Source organism: Hakea prostrata, chromosome 6 (genome assembly GCF_041222555.1).
Source record: "Hakea prostrata isolate BN-2017 chromosome 6, UWA_Hpros_2, whole genome shotgun sequence".
In the NCBI taxonomy this organism is placed as follows: domain Eukaryota; kingdom Viridiplantae; phylum Streptophyta; class Magnoliopsida; order Proteales; family Proteaceae; genus Hakea; species Hakea prostrata.
The window spans coordinates 26,348,809-26,375,741 of NC_142605.1; the positions used below are offsets into that span (position 1 = coordinate 26,348,809).

Genomic DNA, 26,933 nt, shown 5'->3' on the forward strand with positions numbered 1-26,933 from the left:
TCTTGTGATTATACTTATTCTAAGGTTAAGGGTGCTTCTCCACCTTGAGGTTCACCCTTATTGATTTTGACACATGATTTTAGTCATAAATATATTCTTGTCCTTATGATTATACTTTCCTATGCGGTCCACCTTGAGTTTTACCTGTGATTTTGACACTTAATTTCGAATCATTATTCTATTCTCATGCTTCGATTGTACTTATCCTAGAAATCGATATTCGTCGTGATCAAAGTTGACACTTAATTTCTCTTATTGAACTACACTGTTCCATTATGATTATTACTCTTATGTGGTCGATGGTACATCTCCACCTTGAGATTCGCCATGCCAAATTTTCAACACATGATTTCAATGATTATTATATCGTTGTCCTTTTGATTCTACTTATCCTATTGGGTTGGTGGTGCGTCTCCAACTTGAGATTCCCCTCCCTCGATTTTGACTCTTTATTTCAGCCATAAATGTGGGGATGTGCTTGTGATTATAACTTTTTTGGAGGTTATGGGTATTTGATATGCTTGATTTTTATCATATGGCTATTTCCATTCTTGTGATTATAGTTATTCTAAGGTTAAGGGTGCTTCTCCACCTTGAGGTTCACCTTTATTGATTTTGGCACATGATTTTAGTCATAAATATATTCTTGTCCTTTTGATTATACTTTCCTACACGGTCCACCTTTGAGTTTTACCTGTGATTTTGACACTTAATTTTGGATCATTATTCTATTCTCATGCTTCTGATTGTACTTATCCTATAAATCGATATTCGTCGTGATCAAAGTTGACACTTAATTTCTCTTATTGAACTACATTGTTCCTTATGATTATTACTCTTATGTGGTCGATGGTACATCTCCACTTTGAGATTCGCCACGCCAAATTCGACACATGATTTCAATGATTATTCTATCCTGTCCTTTTGATTTTACTTATCCTATTGGGTTGGTGGTGCGTCTCCAACTTGAGATTCTCCTCCCTCGATTTCGACTCTTTATTTTAGCCATTAATGTGGGAATGTGCTTGTGATTGTAACTTTCTTAGAGGTTATGGCTATTTGATATGCTTGATTTTTATCATATGGCTATTTCCATTCTTGTGATTATACTTATTCTAAGGTTAAGGGTTCTTCTCCACCTTGAGGTTCACCCTTATTGATTTTGGCACATGATTTTAGTTATAAATATATTCTTGTCCTTATGATTATACTTTCCTACATGGTCCACCTTGAGTTTTACCTTTGATTTTGACACTTAATTTCGAATCATTAATCTATTCTCATGCTTCGATTGTACTTATCCTATAAATCGATATTCGTCGTGATCAAAGTTGACACTTAATTTCTCTTATTGAACTACACTGTTCCTTAAAATTATTACTCTAATGTGGTCGATGGTAAATCTCCACCTTGAGATTCGCCATGCCAAATTCGACACATGATTTCAATGATTATTCTATCCCTGTCCTTTTGATTCTACTTATCCTATTGGGTTGGTGGTGCGTCTGCAACTTGAGATTCTCCTCCCTCGATTTCGACTCTTTTTTTCAGCCATAAATGTAGGAATATGCTTGTGATTATAATTTTCTTAGAGGTTAAGCCTATTTGATATGCTTGATTTTTATCATATGGCTATTTCCATTCTTGTGATTATAGTTATTCTAAGGTTAAAGGTGTCTACTCCACCTTGAGGTTCACCCTTTTTGATTTTGGGATATGATTTTAGTCATAAATATATTCTTGCCCTTACGATTATACTTTCCTACACGGCCCACCTTGAGTTTTACTTGTGATTCTGACACTTAATTGCGAATCATAATTCTATTCTCATGCTTCTAATTGTACTTATCCTACAAATCGATATTCGTGGTGATCAAAGTTGACACTTAATTTCTCTTATTGAACTACACTGTTCCTTACGATTATTACTCTTATGTGGTCGATGGTACATCTCCACCTTGAGATTCGCCATGCCAAATTCGACACATGATTTCAATGATTATTCTATCCTGTTCTTTTGATTCTACTTATCCTAATGGGTTGGTGGTGCGTCTCCAACTTGAGATTCGCCTTCCACGATTTCGACTTTTTATTTCAGCGATAAATGTGGGAATGTGCTTGTGATTATAACTTTCTTAGAGTTTATGGCTGTTAGATATGCTTGATTTTTATTAGATGGCTATTTCCATTCTTGTGATATAGTTACTCTAAGGTTAAGGGTGCTTCTCTACCTTAAGGTTCACCTTTATTGATTTTGACACATGATTTTAGTCATAAATATATTCTTGTCCTTATGATTATATTTTCCTATGTGTTTCCACCTTGAGTTTTACCTGTGATTTTGACACTTAATTTCGAATCATTATTCTATTCTCATGCTTCTGATTGTACTTATCCTATAAATCGATATTCGTCGTGATCAAAGTTGACACTTAATTTCTCTTATTGAACTACACTGTACATTACGATTATTACTATTATGTGGTCGATGGTACATCTCCACCTTGAGTTCGCCATGCCATATTTGACAAAAGATTTGCTTGATTATTCAATCCCTGTCCTTTTGATTCTACTTATCCTATCGGGTTGGTGGTGCGTCTCTAACTTGAGATTCTCCTCCCTCGATTTCGACTCTTTATTTTTGACATAAATGTGGCAATGTGCTTGTGATTATAACTTTCTTAGAAGTTTGGCTATTTGGTATACTTGATTTTTATTATATGGCTATTTCCATTCTTATGATATAATTATTCTAAGGTTAAGGGTGCTTCTCTACCTTGAGGTTCAACCTTATTGAATTTGGCACATGATTTTAGTCATAAATATATTCTTGTCCTTATGATTATACTTTCCTACACAGTCAACCTTGAGTTTTACTTGTGATTTTGACACTTAATTTCGAATCATTATTCTATTCTCATGCTTCTGATTGTACTTATCCTACAAATCGATATTCGTTGTTATCAAAGTTGACACTTAATTTCTCTTTTTGAACTACAATGTTCCTTACGATTATAACTCTTATGTGGTCGATGATACATCTCCACCTTGAGATTCGCCATGCTAAATTCAACACATGATTCCAATGATTAATATATACCTGTCCTTTTGGTTTTATTTATCCTATTGTGTTGGTGGTGCGTCTGCAACTTGAGATTCTCCTCCATGGATTTCGAATCTTTATTTCAGCTATAAATGTGGGTATGTGCTTGTGATTATAACTTTCTTAGAGGTTATGGGTATTTGATATGTTTGATTTTTATCATATGGCTATTTCCATTCTTGTGATTGAAGTTATTCTAAGGTTAAGGGTGTTTGTCCACCTTGAGGCTCACCCTTATTGATTTTGGCACTCTATTTTAATCATAAATATATTCTTGTCCATTTGATTATACTTTCCTACACGGCCCACCTTGAGTTTTACTTGTGATTTTGACACTTAATTTCGAATCATTATTCTATTCTCATGCTTCTGATTGTAATTATCCTATAAATCGATATTCGTCGTGATCAAAGTTTACACTTAATTTTCTTATTGAACTACAATGTTCCTTACGATTATAACTCTTATGTGGTCGATGGTACATCTCCACCTTGAGATTCGCCATGCCAAATTCAACACATGATTCCAATGATTATTATATACCTGTCCTTTTGATTTTATTTATCCTATTGTGTTGGTGGTGCGTCTGCAACTTGAGATTCTCCTCCATGGATTTCGAATCTTTATTTCAGCTATAAATGTGGGAATGTGCTTGTGATTATAACTTTCTTAAAGGTTATGGGTATTTGATATTCTTGATTTTTATCATATGGCTATTTCTATTCTTGTGATTACTGGTTATTCTAAGGTTAAGGGTGTTTGTCCACCTTGAGGTTCACCCGTATTGATTTTGGCACATGATTTTAATCATTAATATATTCTTGTCCATTTGATTATACTTTCCGACACGGCCCACCTTGAGTTTTACTTTTGATTTTGACACTTAATTTGAATCATTATTCTATTCTCATGCTTCGATTGTAATTATCCTATAAATCGATATTACGTCGTGATCAAAGTTAGTGGTAAATTAAATCAAAGGAGAATTTTTGTAGTTCCTTGAGGTTACCAAGCATTAAGAGTTAAGGAGGTGGAGTTGAGAAGCGATTCACAGCTAGTGGTAATCAAATCAATGGAGAATATGAGGCTAAAGGGAATCATATGGCCAAGTATCTATCAAAGGTGGAACAATACCGAGTCAATTTTGATCGTGTAGTCGTGAAACAAATCCCTCGAAAAGAAAACGTGTGGGACCTACATTTTCTTCGTTATCAAAGGGAATAAGCCGAGATGCTATCTTCGTTAGCCTTCGCGAATTATAAAATTCTTGACTCAGCAGTATAGATAAAAGAGGTGTCTTGCTCCGCAGCAGAGGAAATGTAGTCGATGGAAATTCAGCGGGAGTGGAGCTGAATGAACCTGATCCTAGAATCAATCGGCAAGGATTACCATACTCGATTACCAATTTTACAGGCGATTGTTTTAAAAGCCATTGCTAAAATGTGTGGGACCCTCGCATGGCTAGTATGCTTCGTTGAGGTCTGTGAGGGGATATGTGGAGCTCATATAAGCGGGAGAATGTTGGGACAAATGATTTTGAGGTCGGGACTCTATTGGCTGACCATGCTGCAGGATGCGCTCGAGTATGTGCGGAAATGCAAGCAATGTCAAAATCATGTTCTAATCCCAAGGGTCCCAATAGTAACGTTGACTCCCATCTTAAGCAAGACCACGTTCGTCATGTCGCGAATGGATATAAGTGGGTCGACGCCGAGCCCGTGACGACAATTATTGAAAAGCATATGGATGAATTTTATGAAGGCAAGGTCATCTACTGCTTTGGAATCCCAAAGGTGCTAGTAATAGATATTGGTAAGCAATTTGAGGGAGCAGGATTTAGGAGCTTTTCCAGTACCACTAGTACTAGAAATTCATCTCCTTCACCTAGCGCGATAGCTCTACTTGGCGCTGGTGTGCCGCCCTGCATGCAAACGAAGTGCTATTGGCTGCAATAAATACCTCACTGAGTGATGATTGATCCAGTTAGTCAGTGCCCTTGATTATTCCAGAGAGAAGGATAATGGCGCCCCAGAACCGTGACATCCAGCAGCAGCATCTCCTTGCGTCAGAGTCTTGACCATGCTGCAGAATTCACTCGAGTATGTGCGGAAATGCAAGCAATGTCAGAATCATGTTCTATTCCCAAGGGTCCTAATACCCAAATGCTCGGAACTATACCGGGAAAATCACCTCTCAAGGAACCAGAAAGGCCTATATCTTCAAGCCTTACGGAATACAGAGAAAGAAGCAGATTGGAGAGAACGCCCTTCTATGTTATATTTGGCTCGATTTGTAGGGGCAATGAGTTTGCCCAGGAAAAGAAGAAATGAATCTTGTCCCGAACCAATAACATTTATGGATGAAGATTTAAAAGGTCTCTCGCCCCCCACGATGATGCAATCGTTATAAAAATCAAGTTGGCCAACTGGGAGGTTCATCGGGTTCTTGTGGATACTAGGTCGTCACTTGACCTACTGTTGTATGAAGGATTTCAAAGGCTGAAACTTGAGGATGACATGATGCCGCTTACGGAACGCACTTATACAGGTTTGCAAGGTCTTTTGCAGTAGTGAAAACGACGATGCAGCTTGATCTAAGGATCAGGATCTTGCCTAGGGGTGCCATGGTTAAATCAACGGTTATGGTCCTATAAGATTTGACAGCATACAATGTGAATCTCAGGAGACCAACGCTTAATATGTTAGGAGCGATAGTGTCGCCCAAACATACGAAATTGAAGTTCTCAACTGAGGTTGGAGTTGGCGAACGCTTGTGTAACCTTGCCATTTCAAAACTGCTACGTTAACTATTGAAGCGTAGGTTTAAAAGATTCAGAAAAACATTGACTATTGAGGCTCTCGATTGATTGGGATGAAGTGAGCTGGCAGAGGGCCAAACCTCTCGAGAAGTTGGAGCGGATTCAGCAATGCCTTGACATTCCAGTGTGAGGGATGATGATAGGGTCTGAGCTGCCCGAACTATTCCATAAAGAGTTGATTGAATTCTTACTAAGTAATTTGGACATTTTAGCTTGGTCGGCTAAGGATATACCTGAGATAGATAGGAGGGTATTAGAACATAAACTTTGGATATAGAAAGAAGCGATTTTCGTCATTCAAAACAAGTGATGCTTTTTGCAGAAAAAACATGATGAAATTCGAGGGGAGGCTGAGAAGCTAAAACAATTGGGTTTAATTGTGCCGATCGAATGCCCCATCTGGAAGTGGAAAATGTGCACACACTATATGGACCTCAATAAAACGTGCCCAAAAGATTACTTCCAATTGTCTAGGAACGACCTCCACATTGATGCAACTACAGCTAATGAAGTGCTCTACTTTATGGGTGCTTACTCAAGGTACAATCTAATATTGATAAACCCAGATGACGAGAAGCACACTTCATTCATGACTGGCCAAAAAGCCACTACTATTGAGTAATGCCGTTTGGGTTAAAGTATGTAGAGCAACTTACTTGAGGGTCATGAACAAAATTTTTAGGGAGCAAATTGGGTGTAGCATAGAATTAAATGTGGCTGACTTTAAGGAAGTGTTTGATGTGCTATAGACTTACCAAATGAGGTTAAATCCAAAAAAAAATGTGCATTCGTTGTATCGTTCAGGAAGAATATTGGGAGGTCCTTGAGGTTACCGAGCATTAAGAGTTAAGGAGGTGGAGGTAGAAGTGTTTTACAACTAGTGGTAAATCAAATCAAAGGAGAATATGAGGCTAAGGGGAGTCAGATGGCCAAGTATCTATCAAAGGTGGAACAATACCGAGCCAATTTTGATCATGTAGTTGTGAAACAAATCCCTCAGAAAGAAAATGAGGAAGCAGAGACGCTATCTCCATTGGCCATTGTGAACTTTAAAACACTCGAGTTCGCAGTATATATCGAAGAGGTGTTTTGCCCAAGCGTAGAGAAAATTGAGTTGAGGAAAATTGAGCGGGAGGGAAGCTGGATGGACCTGATCCTAGAATCAGTCGGTAAGGATTACCATTTTAGATGACCAATTTTATAGGCGATCGTTTACGTGCCACTGCTAAAATGTGTGGGACCCTCGCAATGCCTAGTATGCACTTGCTGAGGTTCGTGAGGGGATATGTGGAGCTCATATAAGTGGGAGAATGTTGGCATCAAATGATTTTGTGGTTGGGACTCTGTTGGCAACCATGCGGTTGGATGCACTTGAGTATGTGTAAAAATGCAAGAAATGTCAAAATCATGCGCTAGTCCCAAGGGTTCCAACAGTAATGTATCATGCACTAGTCCCTCCTTCGCCATGTGGGTCGAGGCCCAGCCTGGAACGACAATTACTGAAAAGCATATGGGTCATCTACCTGATTCGGAATCCGAAGGGTGCTAGTAACAGATATTGGTAGGCAATTTGAGGGAGCAGGATTTGGGACATTTTGTACCAGATATCAACTCTTGAAAGTTCGTAATGAAAGGCCCGGTGGAAGGAGGATGACAAAATATGATAAATTCCCTCCATTTATTGGTGGTGGATGGGACGGGCTCGTGTTCAATAAATTTACCCTGGAAGTCAAGCGTCTAGGGCAGCCTCTTGTCTAGGTAATACCAACCCTTTCAGGGGTTGGGGCAGAGCATAAAGAAATGTGAAATAGGCAGAAGATCGGGATGACGCCCAAATTATAACAAAATTTGTCGAACCCTATCATGTTGCGCAAACTATTCGGGCTAAAGTTGGCTGGGACAATGTACAACTTCAACGAAAAGAGAGTGGAATGGGAGGTGTAACCCCCAAATGAAGCACCAAAATATACGGTGAAAAATCCATTATGGGGATCGTTGGCTCTCTCTTCCTTACTTGGGGAACCGGATCCCCCTCGGGAAAATTGAAGTACCTCAAGAATCGGTCTTGGTCCATAGAAGTGAGATAGCATGGGTAGAAGTTTGGGCTCGGGGAATTTTGCATATAATTAATGTGCATAAGCGTTCGTGGTTCTGCCTGTGTTCGGGTCAAGGCGGTGGCCTTCAATTTATTCTCATCAGGCTTAGGAGGCAAAGGATCCATTTGAGATGAAGGCCGACAAGGGGTGGTTTTGGGGATACGGGTGTCATAGACAGTACGGGGATCGAAGTGGTTATAGTGAATGCCCATTGGATGCCAGGGTTAAGCCAAAAGGAAGTGGAAGAGCTAGTAGAGATGGAGATAGAGATAGCTGAGTTAGCACGGGGGCAAAGAAGAAGGATTTTCGTCCAAACCCATGAAGGATTGGAGGGCATAAGAATAGTCCAGAAGGAATCCGACTAGAGAAGATAAGAATAAACCCACCTAACTGACTGGGTGGATGAAGCGAGAGGCTTCCTACCCTTTCTAAAGGAAGGCATAGAATAAGGATTCCATCGCATGGATTGTGGACTTGGGAAAGGAGAAGATTCCGCACTAGTGGAGATAGGTGGACTGGAGCACAGAACGGATGAGAACCACTCGACCAGCAAAGGATAGAAAGCTTGCCCTTCCAAAGATGCAATTTCTTATGAATATTGTCAAGCATTAGAAGGTAGTGGTGGCCAGTGAGCCTACCGTGGATGAGCGGGAGGCTAAGATATACCATAGGGAAGGAATCCTGTTGGGGATTTGTTGGCAATAATGGAGAATTGGGGAATGGAGATGCAGGCTTCTATTCAGCAGATGAAAGGGTGAGGGAAGCCCATGGAAAGGAGGACATCACTAATGAAATCCTAGCAATTGGAGTCAAAGGCTTTATGGAGATCAAACTTAAGGAGTGCAGCCAGGGAGTGGGATGATCTATCAAAGCCACGAACAATTTGCGCACAAAGGAGATTGTTATCCACAATGGTACGGCCCTAGAGAAAGGCTGACTGATTCGGACACAAAAGGGATGGGAGAGTCAATTTGAGCCTATTCGCAAGGACTTTAGAGATGAATTTGCAGATGAGATTCCAGAGGGAGATGGGGCGGAAGTCAGAGTGGGAAAAGGCTCCTTGCTTCTTGGGGATGAGACAAAGGAAAGTTTGATTAATGGAATAGAGTTGGGAAGGGGTAAAGAAGAAGCTAAGGATGGCATGGACAAGATCATTCTCAATGAAATCCCGAAAGGCAAGGAAGAAACCCATACTAGAGCCATCAGACGTCGGGGATTTATTGGACTTGTGGGATCGAATGGCAAAAAGGATTTCTTCCGTGGAAGGGATAGCATAGAGAGAGGAGACGAAGAAAGGATCAATGACTTTATTAATGAGGTTTGGGGTAAGGGGCGCGAGGGAGGAAGAGAGGGGGAAAGAGCGAAGGGTGGAGAAAAAGGAGACGATCTGCGCTTTTTTGCTAGTGGGATAGGAAATGCAAGTGCTGTTATTTGTGACAAGGGAGGGGATGGAGTTGAAGTTGTTTCGGGCCTTAAGGGATCGATGGAAATAGGTAGAATTGGAGTCCCCCAAATCGAACCATTTGATTTTGGCTTTTTTACGGATAAAACTTTCTTTAGAGGAGAGGAGGGATGAAAGCTCAATGGGGAGGGATCTTTCATTCTAAGCATGGATGGGGTTGGAAGGGTCATTTTGGAGAAGGGATTGAGTGAGCTGAAGATTTGATCGGCAAAAGGAAACCCTGGAAGTGATTTTTCCAAAAGAGTTCTAAGAATGGAGGGCTTCCTTAGTGTTGCGAAGCTTGCGAGCAAAGGCAACAAGAGGGAGGGAGTGACATTGGACCGGTTTGGACCTAGCTTCAAGAATAGTGGGAGCGAAAGAAGGGTCCGTAGTCCACATATCAAAGAATTTGAACGGCATTGGACCAAAGGAGGCGAGCGGCAAGAGCTGGACAAAAGAGGGAGAGTGATCGAATATATTGGACATAGAGAAGGAGGCATCGGAGAAAGGGAAAGAAGATAGCCAAAAAGGATTCGCTAGGAAGTGATCCAACTTAGAGCCTATCCTGGCCGAACTTGAACGACGGTCATGCCAAGTAAGGAGTGGCCCGACCAACGGAGGTCAGCTATATCTAAGTCATCAATGCAGGCATTGAAGTCATCCATCGTGACAAGATCCAGGGTGCAGCCACCAACTGGGAGAATCTAATGATGTCAAAATCCCCACCAATACCCTTAATAGCTGGGTCGGGGAGTTACCCTATTTAACATAAGCACTTATGGGAAGATGCCTCTAATAATGTGAATAAGGGAACGAATCTAGACGAAAAGGAACCTTCCAGCAAGGAGCCTAATTACGTAGACATTAGGCACATGCACAAGATCTCGTCGGTAACAAAATAGATAACTCACGCGGTATAAATGTGGAGTCACACCCATGAGGTTAGGAGAGAAGAACTTACTTTTATTATGAATCTTTTGAGCAAGTTCGCTCGGCTTCCTGACATTTTAGCCGGCCATCTGCTGACTATTTAATTGTTGGATTAGCCTTCTGGACGGTTGGGTCATTGGTCAAACTCAACAATTTGGCACCGTCTGTTAGAAATAAAAGAAGGTAATCTCGGAAGGTAGTTGCGCCAATATGTCAAACGCTCAGGACTGTCCATGGAAAATCACCTCCCAAGGAACAGAAAAGGCTTAGATCTTCAAGCCCTGCGGAATCCGGAGAAAGAAGCAGATCGGGAGAGAACGCCCGTCTATGTTATACTTGGCCCGATTTGATGGGGGCTTTGCATTTGCCTAGGAAGAGAAGAAACGAATCTTGTCCAAAACCAATAACATTTATGGATGAAGATCTAAAACTTCTATTAGCCTCACATGATTATGCCAACTGGAAGGTTCATCGGGTTCTTTTGGATACCAAGTTGTTACTCGACCCACTGTCGTATAAGGAATTTCAAAGGTTGACATGATGACCTCTTATGGGATGACAAGCAAGCGCTGGCTCTATTAAAGGCCTCTCGAAAGTTGTGACCTTACTTCTAAGAGCAACCTATCGTGGTAATGAGAAATTTTCCTTTGAGGTATATTTTCCATTGACCAGATGTGGCCAGGCGATTGGGCACTTAGTTGTTCAAGCTGAGCGAGTATTAGATCGATTTCAAGCCTTGACCAGCTATAAAGGCACAAGTACTTGCTGACTTTGTTGCTGAAAGTAATGTCCCTCTACTTGCAAGACTCTAGTTTATGTCTGGATCCTTTATATAACGCTTCTAGTAGTAACACGGGATCTACGGCATGATTAACTTTAAGAAGTCAGCTATGCTTCAAGATTCGACTTCAAGGCTTCAACTATTGAAGCCGAATATGAAGCGGTATTGGCAAGTCCTCGAGGTTACCAAACATTAAGATTTTAGGAGTTGGAGGTGAGAAGGGATTCACAACTAGTGGTAAATCAAATCAGGGGAGAATATTGGTAGGTCCCTGAGGTTACCAAGCATTAAGAGTTAGGAAAGTGGAGGTGAGAAGCGATTCACAACTAGTGGTGAATCAAATCAAAGAAGAATATGAGGCTAATGGGAAACGGAAGGCCAAATATCCATCTAAGGTGGAACAATATCGAGCGAATTTTGATCGTGTAATTATGAAACAAATCCCTCGAAAAGAAAATAAGGAAGCAAAGAATCTATCTCCGTTTGCCTCCGCGAAATATAAAACGCTTGACTCTGTAGTATATATAGAAGAGGTGTCTTGCTCGAGCATAGCGGAAATCGAGTCGATGGAAATTAAGAGGGAGTGAAGCTGGATGGACCCAATCCTAGAATCGTTCAGCAAGGATTACCATTCTAAATTACCAATTTTATAGGCGATCGTTTAAAGAGCCACAGCTAAAATGTGTGGGACACTCACATGCCTAGCATGCATTTGCTGAGGTCTGTGAGGGGATATGTGGAGCTTATATAAACGGGAGAATGTTGGCATCAAATGATTTTCAGGTCGGGACTCTATCAGCCAAGCATGTGGCAAGATGTGCTCGAGTATGTGCGGAAATGCAAGCAATGTCAAAATCCTGTGCCACTCCGAAGGGTTCCCAAATTAAGCGCGACCCCCTTTGCCCTGTGAGGAATGGATATTAGTGGGTCGAGGTCGTGCTCGTAACGACAATTACTAAAAAGCATATAGAAAAATTTTATGATGGCAAGGTTGTCTACCGGTTCGGAATCCCAAAGGTGCTAGGAATAGATATTGGTAAGCAATTTGAGGGAGCCAGATTAGAGACATTTTGTACAAGATTTCATATTTAACATCGTTAGTTATCAGTAGACCTCCCATTGAGCAATGGCAAAGTGGAATTGACAAACTGGGCATTGTTATAGGATTTTCCAAGTCTGTTCTTCTCATACTGGATGGCAAGCTGAACCCCAATAGGCAAGACACCTTTTCAATTGACGTATGGAATTGAGGTGCTTTCTTTGTTAGGTGTCCTAACATGGTAAAAAAGGTATTGGGACTATATCGAAGACTTAAACGAACTAGGAATGAGGGTCAGGAACCACAGGTACCAAAGATATTGGGACTACATGATCTGCGTAACATGGCAGATTACAGGAACCACAGGTACCAAAAAAGAGTAAGGGTGTATTGCCACACCCGAGTTAAGTACCAGAGGTGCAGAGTGGGTGATCTTGTAAAACAAAGTGCGGGTCTTCAAATCTGAAAAATTAATGAAACTTGAGCGCAACATGGGAAAGATCATATGTAGTCGACAAGGGAACAATGCCAGGAGCGTACCGATTAAGAAATTCAGAGCTGAGAAGCCTATTGATCGATCCTTGAATTCAGTAAATTTGAAGTACTATGTATTGAATTGTAAGCATTCAATTACTTCCATAAAACTGCTTTGTGACCTGTTAAATTATGGGCATAACTCCTCTTATGAATGATGCATCTAAACATGAACCAAGTCATTCCTAGCACCTTATATGGGGACTCCTCCAACATGGAGCAAGATCAAAAGTGTAAAGCTATTTTGATGTAGTTCCGGAATAAGGTCTCATGGTGGCTCAACAAACTTCACTTTAGGCCTGTAGACCGAGATGTGAACCAATATTGGCAGTTACATTAAGATTATGGTCATCACCTCCCAAGGAACGGAAGGCAGGTGCACCAATATGTCAAAAGCCCATGACTGTCCCGGGAAAATCACCTCCCAAGGAACGTAAAAGGCTTAGATCTTTAAGCTCTGCGGAATCCGAAGAAAGGATCAGATTGGGAGAGAATGCCCATTTATGTTATATTTGGCTCGATTTGTAGGGGCAATGCATTTGCCCAGGAGGAGACGAAATGAATCTTGTCCAAAACCAATAACATTTATGGATAAAGATCTAAAAGGTCTCTTGGCCTCACATGATGATGCAATTCATCGGGTTCTTGTGGTTACTGGTCTTCATTTGACCTACTGTCATATAAAGGATTTCAATGGCTGAAACTTGAGGATGACATGATGATCGCTTACAGGGCGCACTTATACGGGTTCTCGACTGAGGCTAAAGTTGGTAAACGCACGTCTAACCTGGCCATTTCAAAACTGCTACGTTAACTACCTAACATAGAATCGTAGGTCTCAAAGATTCATAAAAACATTGTCCAATGAGGCTCTCAATGATCGGGATAAAGAGAACTGGCAAAGGGCGAACCATTCAAGAAGTTAGAGTGGATTTTGCGACACCTTAACATTCTAGTTCGAGGGACGATGATAGGGTCTAAGCGGCCCAAATTTTTCCAGAAAGAATTAATGGATTCCTGCTGAGTAATTTCGACATTATAGCTTGGTCATCTTAGGATATACCCGAGATAGATAGATAGAAGGGTACGAGAACAAAAACTATGGATACAGAATTCCATGTCATTCAAAAAAGGCGAAACTTTTCTCTAAAAAAGCACGATAAAATTCGAGGGGACGTTGAGAGCTAGAACAATTGGTTTTTCTTGTGCCAATTGAATGCCCCACCTGGAAGTGGAGAATGTGCACACTATATAGGCCTCAATAAAGTGTGCCCAAAAGATTGCTACTCATTGTCTAGAATTGACCACCACATTGATGCAACTATAGCTAATGAAGTGCTCTGCTTTATGGTTGCTTACTCAAGGTACAAGCTGATATTAATGAACCTAGATGACGAGAAGCACACTTCATTCATGACTTGCCTAGAAAGCCAATAGCTAATGAAGTGCTCTACTTTATGGTCGCTTACTCAAGGTACAAGCTGATATTAATGAACCTAGATGACGAGAAGCACACTTCATTCATGACTTGCCTAGAAAGCCACTACTATCGAGTAATTCCATTTGGATTAAAGTATGCAGGAGCAACTTACCTAAGGGCATGAATAAAAGTTTTAGGGAGCAGATCGGGCGGAACATTGAAGTGGGTGTGGACGATATGCTCGTGGAAAAGACTCACTCGGTCAGAACATGTGGCAAACTTGTGTTTGATGTACTACAGACCTACCAAATGTGGTTAAATCCAAAAAAATGTGCGTTCGGGGTATCATTCAGGAAGTTTCTTGGTTTTATTGTTTCATAAGGGGGTATCGTTTCAAAAAAAATTAAAGCCTTGGTTCAAATGCGGCCCTCTAAAACTATACGAGACATCCAATGCCTTACTGGAAGAGTAGCTGCATTTAATCGTGTCTTTGCCTGGGTAGATGAAAAATGCAATTCATTCTTTAATGCCCTCTAAACAATCGGGAAGTAAGGTGTGAATCTAGGGACGGACGAATGCCAATGGCCCTTTAAAAAGCTTAGAAAAGCACTTGGGAATCCCCTAGTGTATGCAAGGCAATTGTCGGAGGAGTTACTCATATATCTAGCAGTTTCCCAAGTTGTCGTGAACACAATTTTGGTGAAGGATGGGGTGCCCCAGAAGCCGATCTACTACATAAGCCATACGCTTATTTATACATAGACAAGATATTTGAGGGTTGACAAGCAAGCGTTGGCCCTATTAATGGGCTCTTGGAAGTTGAGACCTTACTTCTAAGCGCACCCGATCGTGAAAATGTCTGATTTCTCTTTGAAGAGAATTTTCCACTTACCAGATGTTGCCAGGCGATTGGGCATCTAGTCGTTCAAGTTGAGCGAGTATTAGATCGATTTTAGGCTTTGATTGGCTATAGAGGCACAAGTACTTCTTGACTTTGTTGATGAAAGTAGTGTCCCTCTACTTGTAAATTAATAGACTCCAGTTTATGTCTGGATCCTCTATATAACGCCTCTAGTAATAACACGAGATATAGGGCATGATTAACTTTAAGAAGTCAGCTATGCTTTAAGATTCAACTTCAAGGCTTCAACTATTGAAGCCGAATATGAAGTGATATTGGCAAGTCCTCGAGGTTACCAAACATTAAAAGTTAAAGAGCTGGAGGTGAGAAGGGATTCATAGCCTGTGGTAAATCAAATCAGAGAATTTTGGTAGGTCCTTAAGGTTACCAAGTATTAAGAGTTAAGGAGGTGGAGGTGAGAACCGATTCACATTTAGTGGTAAATCAAATCAAAGGAGAAAATTAGGCTAAGGGGAATTAGGTGGCCATGAATCTATCAAAGGTGGAACAATACCGAGCTAATTTTGATCGTGTAGTTATGAAACAAATCCCTCGGAAAGAAAATAAGGAAACAGAGACGTTATCTTCGTTAGCCTCCCCGAAATATAAAATGCTCGACTCAGGGGTATATATAAGGGGTGTCTTGCCCAAGTGAAGTTGGATGGACCCGATCCTAGAATCAGTCGGCAAGGATTACCATTCTAGATTACCAATTTTACAGGCGAACATTTTAGAAGCCACTTCTAAAATGTGTGGGACCCTCACATGCCTAGTATGCACTCGCTGAGGTCTGTGAGGGGATATGTGGAGCTCATATAAGCGGGAGAATGTTAGCACAAATGATTTTGAGGTCGAGACTCTATTGACCGACCATGCTGAAATGCAAGCAATGTCAAAATCATGTTCTTGTCCCAACTCCCAAGGGTCCCAATAGTACCATTGATTCCCATCTTAAGCGTGACCACGTTCGCATGTGGGGAATGGATATAAGTGGGTCGAGGCCAAGCCCGTAACAACAATTACTGAAAAGCATATGGATAAATTTTTATGAAGGCAAGTTCATCTACTGGTTCGGAATCCCAAAGGTGCTAGTAATAGATATTAATAAGCAATTTGAGGTAGCAGGATTCGGGATATTCTATACCAGATATCATATGTAGCATCGTTAGTCATCAGTAGCCTACCCACAGAGCAATAACAAAGTGGAATTGACAAACCGGGCGTTGTTAGAGGAATTACCAAGTCTTTTCTTTTCATACCGGACAGCAAGCCGAAACCCAACAGGCGAGACACCTTTTTGATTGACATTCAAAATTAAGGTGCTTACTCTGGTCAATGTCCTAACCGGGTAAAAAAGGTATCAGGACTATATCGAAGACTCAAACGAATAGGGATTGAGGGTCAACCTAGACTTTCTAGATCTGCGTAACATGGCATGCTACAAGAACCAAAGGTATCAAAAAAGAGTAAGGGGATATTACCACACCCAAGTCAAGAACCGGAGGTGCAATTAGTGATCTTGTACAACAAAGATCGGGTCTTCATATTTGAAAAATTAAGGAAACTTAAGCGCAACGTGGGAAGGGCTATATGTAGTTGACAAGGGAACAATGCCAAGAACGTAACGATTAAAAGATTCAGAGCCGGGAAGCATATTGATCGATCTATGAATTCAGTAAATTTGAAGTAGTACCAACAGAATTGTAAGCATTCTGTTGAAGTATATGTAAATTTGAGAGTTACTGTTCATGTGAACAGTGCTTTTTACGTTCACGTGAACAGTAAAAACAGCTTTTACTGTTTACGTGAACAGCATTATGCTATTGTTTTGATTATATTTTCTATTTCTAAGTTGGGAATCTTGCTACATAAGTTTTGGAAGTTTTTAGAAAGCATAGTTTCTATTTTGGTGTTGTTTCTATTTTCAGAACTTTCTATTTAGGAAGTTATTAAAGCTGTAATATTTTGTTTCCTTCTTCTAGAGGACAATTACTTGTCTCTCAAGTTGTATTAGATTCATTAGAAGCAATAAATAAAAGTGCTCTGAGATTCTAGACTCTTTAGCTAAGAATCACAAGTCTTTTCTACTGGTTCTTCATCTCTCTCTTCTTCTTCTTCTTCTCTCTTTTCTCTGTTCAAGTTCAACTGCTATTTTGATTGTTTAAAGCTTGTTTTCTAACATGGCATCAGAGCTTTTTTGAATCAAAATAGTGTTGTTCTTAATATTCTCTTCTGAAATTCTTTTTTTCTTTTCTTCTGTTTCCTTGGTGTGCAGCCACCCAATGCTGTATAATATGGACTGTTAGATCAGATATTCATGTGAACTGATCTTCTCTACCTATTACCTTACTCTTACACGTTCCAGAACTTGAATACTTTTGTTACCTCTCTTTTTTCTCCTATTATGTTCTTAGGTTGCAGAATTTTTTTATGTGTTCTTTCTACTTCAAGTTTTGGAAAACTGATTTGAGTGATATCTACCTCAGTTTAATGTCTTTACTTACACGTGACTCAATCATGAGTGTGGCTAAATCAAAAGGATCTCAAGGAGATCATGTAAACGTTCAAATTACATCTATCAAGCTCAAAGGTAGTTCTAATCACTTGTTGTGGTCACAAGCGGTTCGGATACATACTTGCAAAAGGTAAGCTTAAGTTCATTGAGGATGAACCTCCTGCTGAGACTGACAAATCTTATTTTAGTTGGATCCAAGATGATGCAATCATCAAATTTTGGATGTGGAATAGTATGGAACCTGATAATGTAACGAATGTTATGTTCCATAAGACTGCAAAGGAAATATGGGATGATTTTCAAGTTGACAAGTCTCTGCAGGATTATTACAACTCCTTTAAAGGCATGATGGAGGAGTTGAATGTCTTTCAACCTCTCACCACTGATATAGAGAAGCTTAAGGCCCAACGGAATGAATTTTTTGTGTCTAAGTTTCTTGCAGGATTGAACCCTGAACTGAAATCTGTCAAAGGACATCTTCATGCTGGTGAGCATGTCCCTAATCTTAGTGAAGCATATTCTAGACTTCAACGTATTGCCTTGCCTGAAGGGAGTTCTCCAAAAAAATATTCTAAAGGAGAAAATTCAGCCTTCACTACCTCTTATGGAAGGGGACATGGTCGTGGTCGTGGTCGTGGTTCAGGGGGAGTTAGTAGGTCTTCTGGAGGTCGTGGTGTTCAACTGTCTGATAAGACATCTCGACTTTGTACTCATTGCGGTAAAATTGGGCATTTAGTGGAAGCTTATTGGGCCAAACATGGAAAACCAGAGTGGGCCAAGCACTTTGCCAATCATGTCGTTTCTAATGGTGGTACTAATACTGTTGCAAACAACGATAGTGGTTTTGGATCTTCTTCAGGGGACTTGTCTAAGACTCTAAGAGATGATGTAAGCCAAATCCTTCACCGATTACAAAATATTGAAACTGGCGCTTCCACATCCACTAGTACTTCTGCTGCCACACTTTCTCATGCAGGTAACACAGCACTTCTCACTTCTACTCCCACCCCTTGGATCATCGATTCAGGGGCCTCTTCCCATATGACTGGTAAGTCATCACTTTTTAGCTCTTTTTCTAAATCTACCACTAAAAATTCTGTTGTCATAGCTAATGGGACTTCCACACCTATTCTAGGCTCTGGAAGTGTTTCTCCTACACCTTCTCTTACTTTATCATCCGTACTTCATGTTGCTAACTTTCCTTTTAACTTATTATCTCGTTAGTCAATTAACTAAAGCACTAAAACTGCTCGTGACTTTTACTCCCACTTATTGTGTTTTCCAAGACCTTCACACGAGGAAGACGATTGGTGGAGGGTGTGAAAGGAACGGACTCTACTATCTGGACTATGCTACCCCTATTGCGGCTCTTTCTGATGATTGTGTAGATGCTCTCCAGTGGCACTGTCGTTTAGGCCATCTGTCTCTACCTAGATTAAAAATTTTATTTCCTTCTTTTAAATCAGTGTCTAGATTAAATTGTGAAGCGTGTGAGTTAGGGAAGCCTCATCGTGCCACCTATCCTCCACGCTCTATCTCTCGTAGTGAGTCCTTATTTTCTCTTGTTTATTCCGATATTTGGGGCCCTTGTAGAATTAGTAATAGGCATGTTTTCAATATTTTGTTACTTTTGCAGACGATTTCTCCCGTCTTACATGGTTGTATCTTTTAAAGGATCGGACAGAGTTCTTAACTACATTTAAAAGTTTTATTCATGAAATTCGGACTCAATTTTCTCTTCCTATTAAAATTTTTCAGTCTGATAATGCTTTAGAATATGTTCAACATGATATATCTAACTTGTGTGATTCTCTTGGAATGATTCATCAAACCAGTTGTTCATTCACTCCCCAACAAAATGGAGTGGCTGAATGCAAAAATCGTCACCTCTTGGAGGTTGCACGCGCTATTTTGATTCAGATGGATGTTCCAAATAGCTACTGGTGTGATGCAATTTTGACTGCTGGTCATTTAATTAACCGCATGCCTATGCCTTTGCTTTCTGAAAAATCTCCTTTTTCAATTGTTTTTCCCAATAGAGAATCGTTTTCAGTTCCACCCAAAATTTTTGGTTGTGTGTGTTTTGTTCACGTACCACATCCTTTGGATAAACTTTCCCCCCGTTCTATTAAGTGTATTTTTCCCTGGGTACTCACGCACTCAAAAAGGTTTTATTTGTTATGATCCGGTTCTTCGCAAACAATTTACATGTGCGGATGTGACCTTTTTTGAAGACACTCCTTATTATCTAAGTCAATCTGTGTCTGTTGAAAATTATGTTTTGGATGATACTCCTCCTATTCCCTCTTTAGTTCCTTCCACTAGCAATGTTCCTCTACAGGTTTATCAGCGAAGACATAAGTTGCCAGAACATATTGTGGATAGTAGAGTTCCTCCTAACAATATTAGCGGCGGCTCTCCTTTAGTGGAGCCTGAAGCTGGCCCTACGGATGTTCCTTCTTCATCCTCTCCACCGGATTCTTCTAGTGGAGATCCCACTCTGCCTTCAAATGACTTACCAATTGCTTTAAGGAAAGGTACTCGTACTTGCACTTTACACTCTAACATTGTTTATCATGTTTCCAATTTTGTTTCTACCTCTCATCTCCCTCCTAGCTTTCGTTGCCTTGCTTTGTCTATGTCTGTCGTTCATATTCCAACCCATCATACTGAAGCTCTTAAAATTCCTGGCTGGAAAGCCACTATGGATGTGGAAATGGATGCTTTACATTCTCGTCATACATGGTCTTTAGTCAACTTACCTCCTGGGAAAGATGTGGTCCGCTGTCGGTGGGTGTATACTATTAAGTACCATTCTGATGGTACGGTTGAAAGGCTTAAGGCCCGCTTGGTGGCTAAGGGCTATACACAAACATATGGTGTAGATTATTTTGAGACTTTTTCTCCAGTGGCAAGACTTAATTATGTCCGTGTCTTGATATCTTTGGCTGTGAATTACGATTGGACTCTTTTTCAGCTTGACATAAAAAATGCATTCTTATAAGGTGATCTTCATGAAGAAGCTTACATGGAGCAACCTCCCGGATATGTTGCTCAGGGGGAGGACAGTGTTCGTGTTTGCAGGCTAAATAAAGCGATTTATGGACTCAAACAGTCTCCACGGGCTTGGTTTGAGAAATTGAGTAAGACTATGGAGTCTTTTGGTTTTGTACAGTGTTATTCTGATCACTCTATGTTTGTTAGACGGCAAGCTGATTGTGTTGTCATTATGGCAGTTTATGTTGATGATATTGTCCTTTCAGGCAATGATGTTGATGCAATCCATACAGTTAAGGCACACTTACAAAAATCTTTCCAAACCAAAGATTTAGGTGATCTACAATATTTCTTGGGGATTGAAGTGATCCGCAGTAAAAAAGGAGTAAGTTTGTCACAAAGAAAGTATGTGTTAGATCTTTTGACTGAGACTGGCATGCTTGCTTCTAAACCTAGCGACATTCCCATGGATCCTCATTTGAAGTTAGGACGTGATGATGGTGACTTGTTAGATAATGTCCATCGTTACAGGAGTCTTATTGGGAAACTTATTTATCTTACTGTTACTCGTCCTGATATTTCTTATTCTGTTGGTGTGTTGAGTCAGTTTATGCAGTCTCCTAGAAAGGCTCATTGGAATTCAGCGATGAGAGTGCTTCGGTACCTCAAGAGTGTGCCCGGAAAAGGGCTCATCTATCGACCAAATCAGAGTATGGACTTGGTTGCCTTTTCTGATGCAGATTGGGCTAGATCCATCATTGATCGCCGGTCAACCACAGGTTATTGTACTTTTCTTGGTGGAAATCTTGTGACTTGGAAGAGTAAGAAACAGTTCACCATTGCTCGATCTAGTGTTGAAGCTGAGTATAGGGCTATGGCCCACACCGTTGTTGAATTAATGTGGCATCGTTCATTGTTAGAGGAAATAGGATTTCCAGTTTCTACCCCTATGAAAATGTTTTGTGATAATCAGGCAGCCACTTACATTGCTAGTAATCCAGTGTTCCATGAGAGAACGAAGCATATAGAGGTAGACTGTCACTTTGTGCGTGATGCAGTAAAGAAGAAGCTTATAGCAACTCCTTTTGTGAGCTCTACTGACCAACTAGCTGATTTGTTAACCAAAGCTTTGTTCAGACCAAGCGCGGGGGCAGGAGATGGCCCGGCGAGGGGGAGTGTTGAGTATGAATGAGAGTTACTCTTCACGCGTTCTGTGAACAGTTTCGTCCGGACGAAAAGATAGTATTTGCTATTGTTTTGATTATATTTTCTATTTCTAAGTTGGGAATCTTGCTACATAAGTTTTGGAAGTTTTTAGAAAGCATAGTTTCTATTTTGGTGTTGTTTCTATTTTCAGAACTTTCTATTTTAGGAGTTAGGAAGTTACTAAAGCTGTAATATTTTGTTTCCTTCTTCTAGAGGACAATTACTTGTCTCTCAAGTTGTATTAGATTCATTAGAAGCTATAAATAAGAATGCTCTGTGATTCTAGACTCTTTAGCTAAGTATCATAGGTCTTTTCTATTGGTTCTTCATCTCTCTTCTCTTCTTCTTCTTCTCTCTTTTCTCTGTTCAAGTTCAACTGCTATTTTGATTTTTTAAAGCTTGTTTTCTAACACATTCAATTACTTCCGTAAAACTTCTTTGTGACCCATTAAATTATGGGCATAACACCTCGTATAAATGATGCGTCTAAACATGAACCTAGTCATTCTTGGCACCTCATACGGGGACTGCTCCAACATGGAGCCGGATCAACTATGTAAAGCATTGCAAAACCACCGAAATATCAACAATCATTCAAGGTTTGGGTTGGGTTAACAGTAATCCGATCGGGGAAGTGCTATAAGAGGCTTAAAACCTTTGGCACCATATCAAAGAAAACTTCCAATCAACGTGCCAATCTATTAGAAGGGCCTTTCGAGAGGACCTTTGCTTGCAATAGACCTACCAAACCTGAAGCGGAGCATATGACCAAGTCTCATGGGAAACTTTCCGAATGGTAACCCATGTCTAACGGTATCTCAGCTTTTTTTTAATATTAACTTGCTTAAAAACATTGACGGCAACAGATGTTTTCTAAGGGTTGGGTGGTAACTCAGATACGAGTATAGGAACTTTCGTTCAAGGCTAAGGTAAAAAGAATATCTACACAAGAATACAGGAAAGCATTAAGCGAAGTCGGTTCATAAGGTTAAAGGTTAGCTCACGACAGTGTTGTACAAAATGAAACAAATTTTCCATTTCCAAAATTTTCGAGATCAAACCCCAGAGATACGAAGGTGGCTCGGAAAAGAACAAAATTTCCCGAGCAAATGAAATTTGGAACTTGTTCTTGTAATTTAACGATGGCATCAACAGAATTAGGAGCTTCTTTTTCGGCGCTGACTTCATCGAGACTCCTCTCATCCTCAACCTCGGGTTCGGAGTAGAGTTGTCTGCTACAAGTACTTCTTTGTGTGTTGCTGGGGGTTCGGTGAATTCCATGAGGTTGGCAGTTGGTATGAAAGGAAGCTCAAGTAAACCCTCTAGACGAGGCATTTTGCGGTTTCTCAAGCTAAGGAGTTTTGAAATATTCCTTCGTTACCTTCCTCTGCACTTCATCGGGCACTTCCCCGTACGGTGGAACGGCAAAGGGAGTGCTACTCAATGTCTCAATCGACTCTTCCAAGGACTTCTTTTTCTCTTCCAACTTATTGAGGATGGTTGTAGTTTTATCAACCTCTGTCTTTCCTTTCCCGAGCTTCTTCTCCAAAGATTTGGCTTTCTTCCTTTTATTTGTTCCGAATTGGCTTTAAGGTACCCTTCTTAGCTTTTAAAGCCTCCACCTCTTTTTTAGGATCTTCTAGATTGATTGATTTCATGGACATCCCAAAAATCCCCCTCAACCTGGTTGATTTCCTAAACAATCTCCAACTCCTTGGGATAAAGTTCAAACTATGTTCATCCCCTCAAGGTCTTCTTTCGTCCTCTTTTGAAAGTCAGTAATGAGAGGTTCGCTAGAAAGAGGACAACAAAATAGGAAAAATTCCCTCCACTTCTTGGTGGTGGACGGGATGGTCTCATGTTCAATAAAGTTACCCTGGAGGTCTAGCTTCCAGGACGGCCGCTTGGCTAGGTAATGCAAACCCTTTTGGGGGTGGGGGTGGAGCATAAAGAATTGTGAAATAAGCGGAAGTTCGGGATAACAACCAGGTTATAACAAAAGCTGTCGAACCCTATCATGTTGAGCCAACTGTTTCGGGCTAAGTTGGCTAAGACAATGAACAACTTAAACAAAAAGAGTGGAATGGGAGGCGTAAAAATATACAATGAAAAATCCCTCGAGGGGATTGTTGGCTCTCTCTTCCTTTCTCAGGAGCCAAATCCCCCGCGAGAAAATGAGGCCACGATTTCTAATGGCCTTCAATTTATTCTTATTAGGCTTAAAAGGGAAAGGACTTCGAAAGCCCCTCAGGAGTTGGAACAGGGGGTAATAGAAGAAGTTTTGCACCTGGAAGATTGTGAAGGGACATAGGAATTAGGAAGGTCGGATTGTTTGGGAGAATCAGGGTAGAGGAAGATCCCAGTTGGTTCTCATGCTGGGCATGGCACCTCGGCAGAAGATTGCTTGTCCTCACTTGCATAACCCTCCTAGATGGATTTTGTCTTCTTTTTTGAATTGTTAGGATGATCAAACTTAACTAGGCTTTTTAATCATGATATAAAAATAAATAAATAAATAAAAAAGGGAAGAGTTTAGAGGTCGGGAGGGAGCATGGGCAATCAATAGAAGAGAAAGATCTGGAATCGGTAAGAATAGACAACTTTTTATGTTTGCTATGCATGCGCTTCCATGTTTTTGGGGAGATGTGGACCTTACTACAGCTTATTTTATTGATTGAATACCCTCCCATGTTTTGCAACAACGCCACCGCTTTGGAGTTCTTCTAGGGACAATTGTCTTATAACGGGTGAAGCCTAGAGCAGTTCGATGTGTAAAATGCTTTCCTCTATAGAGAACTTCAACTGGAGGTGTTTTTTTGATGTGCCAGTTGGGTATGCTACCATCGAGGCTCTTGGGAAAGTGTGTAGGCTGAAGAGAGCTTTGTACAGGCTAAGCCGTCGCCTAGGTCTTTGTTTGGAAGATTTCATGAGGCCACGATTTCTAATGGCTACAAGCAAAGTAATGTTGATTATACGCTATTCATTAAGAAAGAAAATTCATGTACCACGATAGTTCTAGTCTAAGTGGATGACATTGTACTCAAAGGGAGCAATGAGGATGAGATTGCAGCTCTGAAGAAATTTTTAGGTTCCGAATTTATGATCAAGGACATGGTGAAGCTTAGATACTTCCTCGAGCTGGAATTTGCATATTTGGCCAATGGTATTTCCCTCTCTTGAAGAAAGTTTACTCTAGACATACTGGAAGAAGACTTGAATGTTAGGATGTATGCCAGAAGAAACTTCTATTTCTTAACTTACACTTGTAGACAAAAGAAGGAGATTTGGCCAATGGTATTTCCCTTTCTCAAGAAAGCATACTCTAGAACTAGTGGTAGAGACTAGAATGTTAGGATTTAAGCCAGGAAAAACTCCTATTGAACCTAACCTACACTTGAAGGCAAAAGTAGGAGAACCATTACAAAACTAAGTTATGAAAAGTTAGTGGGGAACTTGATCTATTTGTCTCGTACTAGATTAGACATCACATTTGCAGTCAATTTTCTTAGCCAGTATATGGGTCTCTACTCCTCGCACTTGGGATGCATAATATCGTATCTTGAGGTATTTGAAGGCTATTCTAGGAAAAGGAAATCTAATTTCAGCTCATGAACACTTGAAAATTGTGGCATACACAGATGTAAACTAGGCAGGGTGTCTAGATGATAGGAGATCTACCTTTGGATATTGTATGTCTTGTGAGGAGAAATCTATTTGAGGAGATCTGGACTATTGGTTGATTTGGGTAGATATAGTTTCCTATTATGTTCTTTCCTTATTGAGGGTAGATTGCTAGGATATTTCTAGATATTATTTTTCTTGTAAGATTCCCACATTGGGAAGATTTCGTTTGTTGTGTATTTGATAAATCTTATGTATAAATAAAGCTCCTTCCCGCATTGTGCTTCACAAATAACACCCACCAACTAACATTAATGCACCTTGGTATGTTGTCTATTTGCTTTCTGATTTTTCTATTGGCTTGGTGTAGGACATGGAATTCATAGAGACTATGCGTTAGTGCTCTGATAAGGTTTGTGTCTCAATTCCTGGCTGTCTTACTTTCAATTTTTCTGTCTATTACACTGTTTGAATCTTTTCATTCTTTGGGTAGACCGGTGGATCTTTTTTTTTTTCTTCTTTCTGGCTGGCATGAAGTTTATTCATTGATTAGCTGTCATCTGTGCAGATGTTTTTCTTCATCTACAAGTCCATTGCACTTGTCATGGTATTAACAAAATCTGGTCCTTGGCTTCTGGGATGAAAACCTTGTTTCAAATGAACACCTATTGCCAAGTTTGGCTGACTCTTATGAGGTTGGTATAGGTAGACTGTGAACCATTATTTGCTGTGTCAATTCGTTGATTTGACTTCTGAGTGACCTATCCAACTAATATGTCACTCGGAGATAAAGTGAATATTGTTGGCTAAAATTCATAACAGCATGATGCCCCAGAAAGCAAAATTAGGAAGAGCAAGGACTGAAATTGGAAGCTTACCATGTAAGTTAAACCATTCACAAGAACTCTGATCAAACTTTGGTCAAGAAATGCTTGTATGTAGGGGAAGCACTTGCTGCACTGTGAGATTTATGTCCTACAGACCAAAATTTAAATCAGCAGGGCTTCAAAGTGAGATCAAGTACTGGCCTGATGATACCGAACTTAGGCTGCAATTATGATGGTCAGAGTATCTGCTGTTGGTGTCTCAGAGTCAGAGAGTAGTGTATGCTGGTGAAGCAATTGGATGAAGATGGGATAGAGAGGTGTATCTAATGCAAGAGGAATGGTGTGGAATTCTTGAGGCCCAGGATCCCTGGGCACCAGGTTAAGTTCTTTGTTGAAGATTATGCTTTGTCTCTTGTTTGTAAAGTGTGTTTGTAACAAATAAATTTTGATAGAGAGAGGGGCTTGTGTTTGTTTCAATTAGATTGCCAGATAAAGTATTAAGAACAATTAGATTGAAGCTGATCATATTACCTTTCTTTTGTGGCACACATGGCTTGCACGGTGTCATTTGATTTTGCAACATAAAGAATCTCATCCAAGTTGGGTTATGCAGAAGGCACATAAAGATGCTTTGGATTTTTCGGCTGCAAAGAGAACAAAATGCACCGTCTCATCTGCCTAATGCATTTTGTCTATTAAGTGAC

General features: G+C 40.3%; 1 long non-coding RNA gene across 2 annotated transcripts in view; it reads left to right on the plus strand.

Annotated features, from left to right (window-relative positions):
- LOC149012960 (uncharacterized) overlaps positions 1 to 26,933 on the plus strand; it is a 49,961-nt gene that overhangs the window by 17,411 nt on the left and 5,617 nt on the right. Inside the window, exons 3-4 of one of the 2 annotated variants that reach the window (XR_016173918.1) lie at positions 25,773 to 25,814; positions 25,971 to 26,579. This is a non-coding gene — a long non-coding RNA (uncharacterized LOC149012960). Of the gene's footprint in view, positions 1 to 25,772; positions 25,815 to 25,970; positions 26,580 to 26,933 lie in introns of those variants that run through there. The other variant, XR_016173917.1, reaches the window with a different exon arrangement.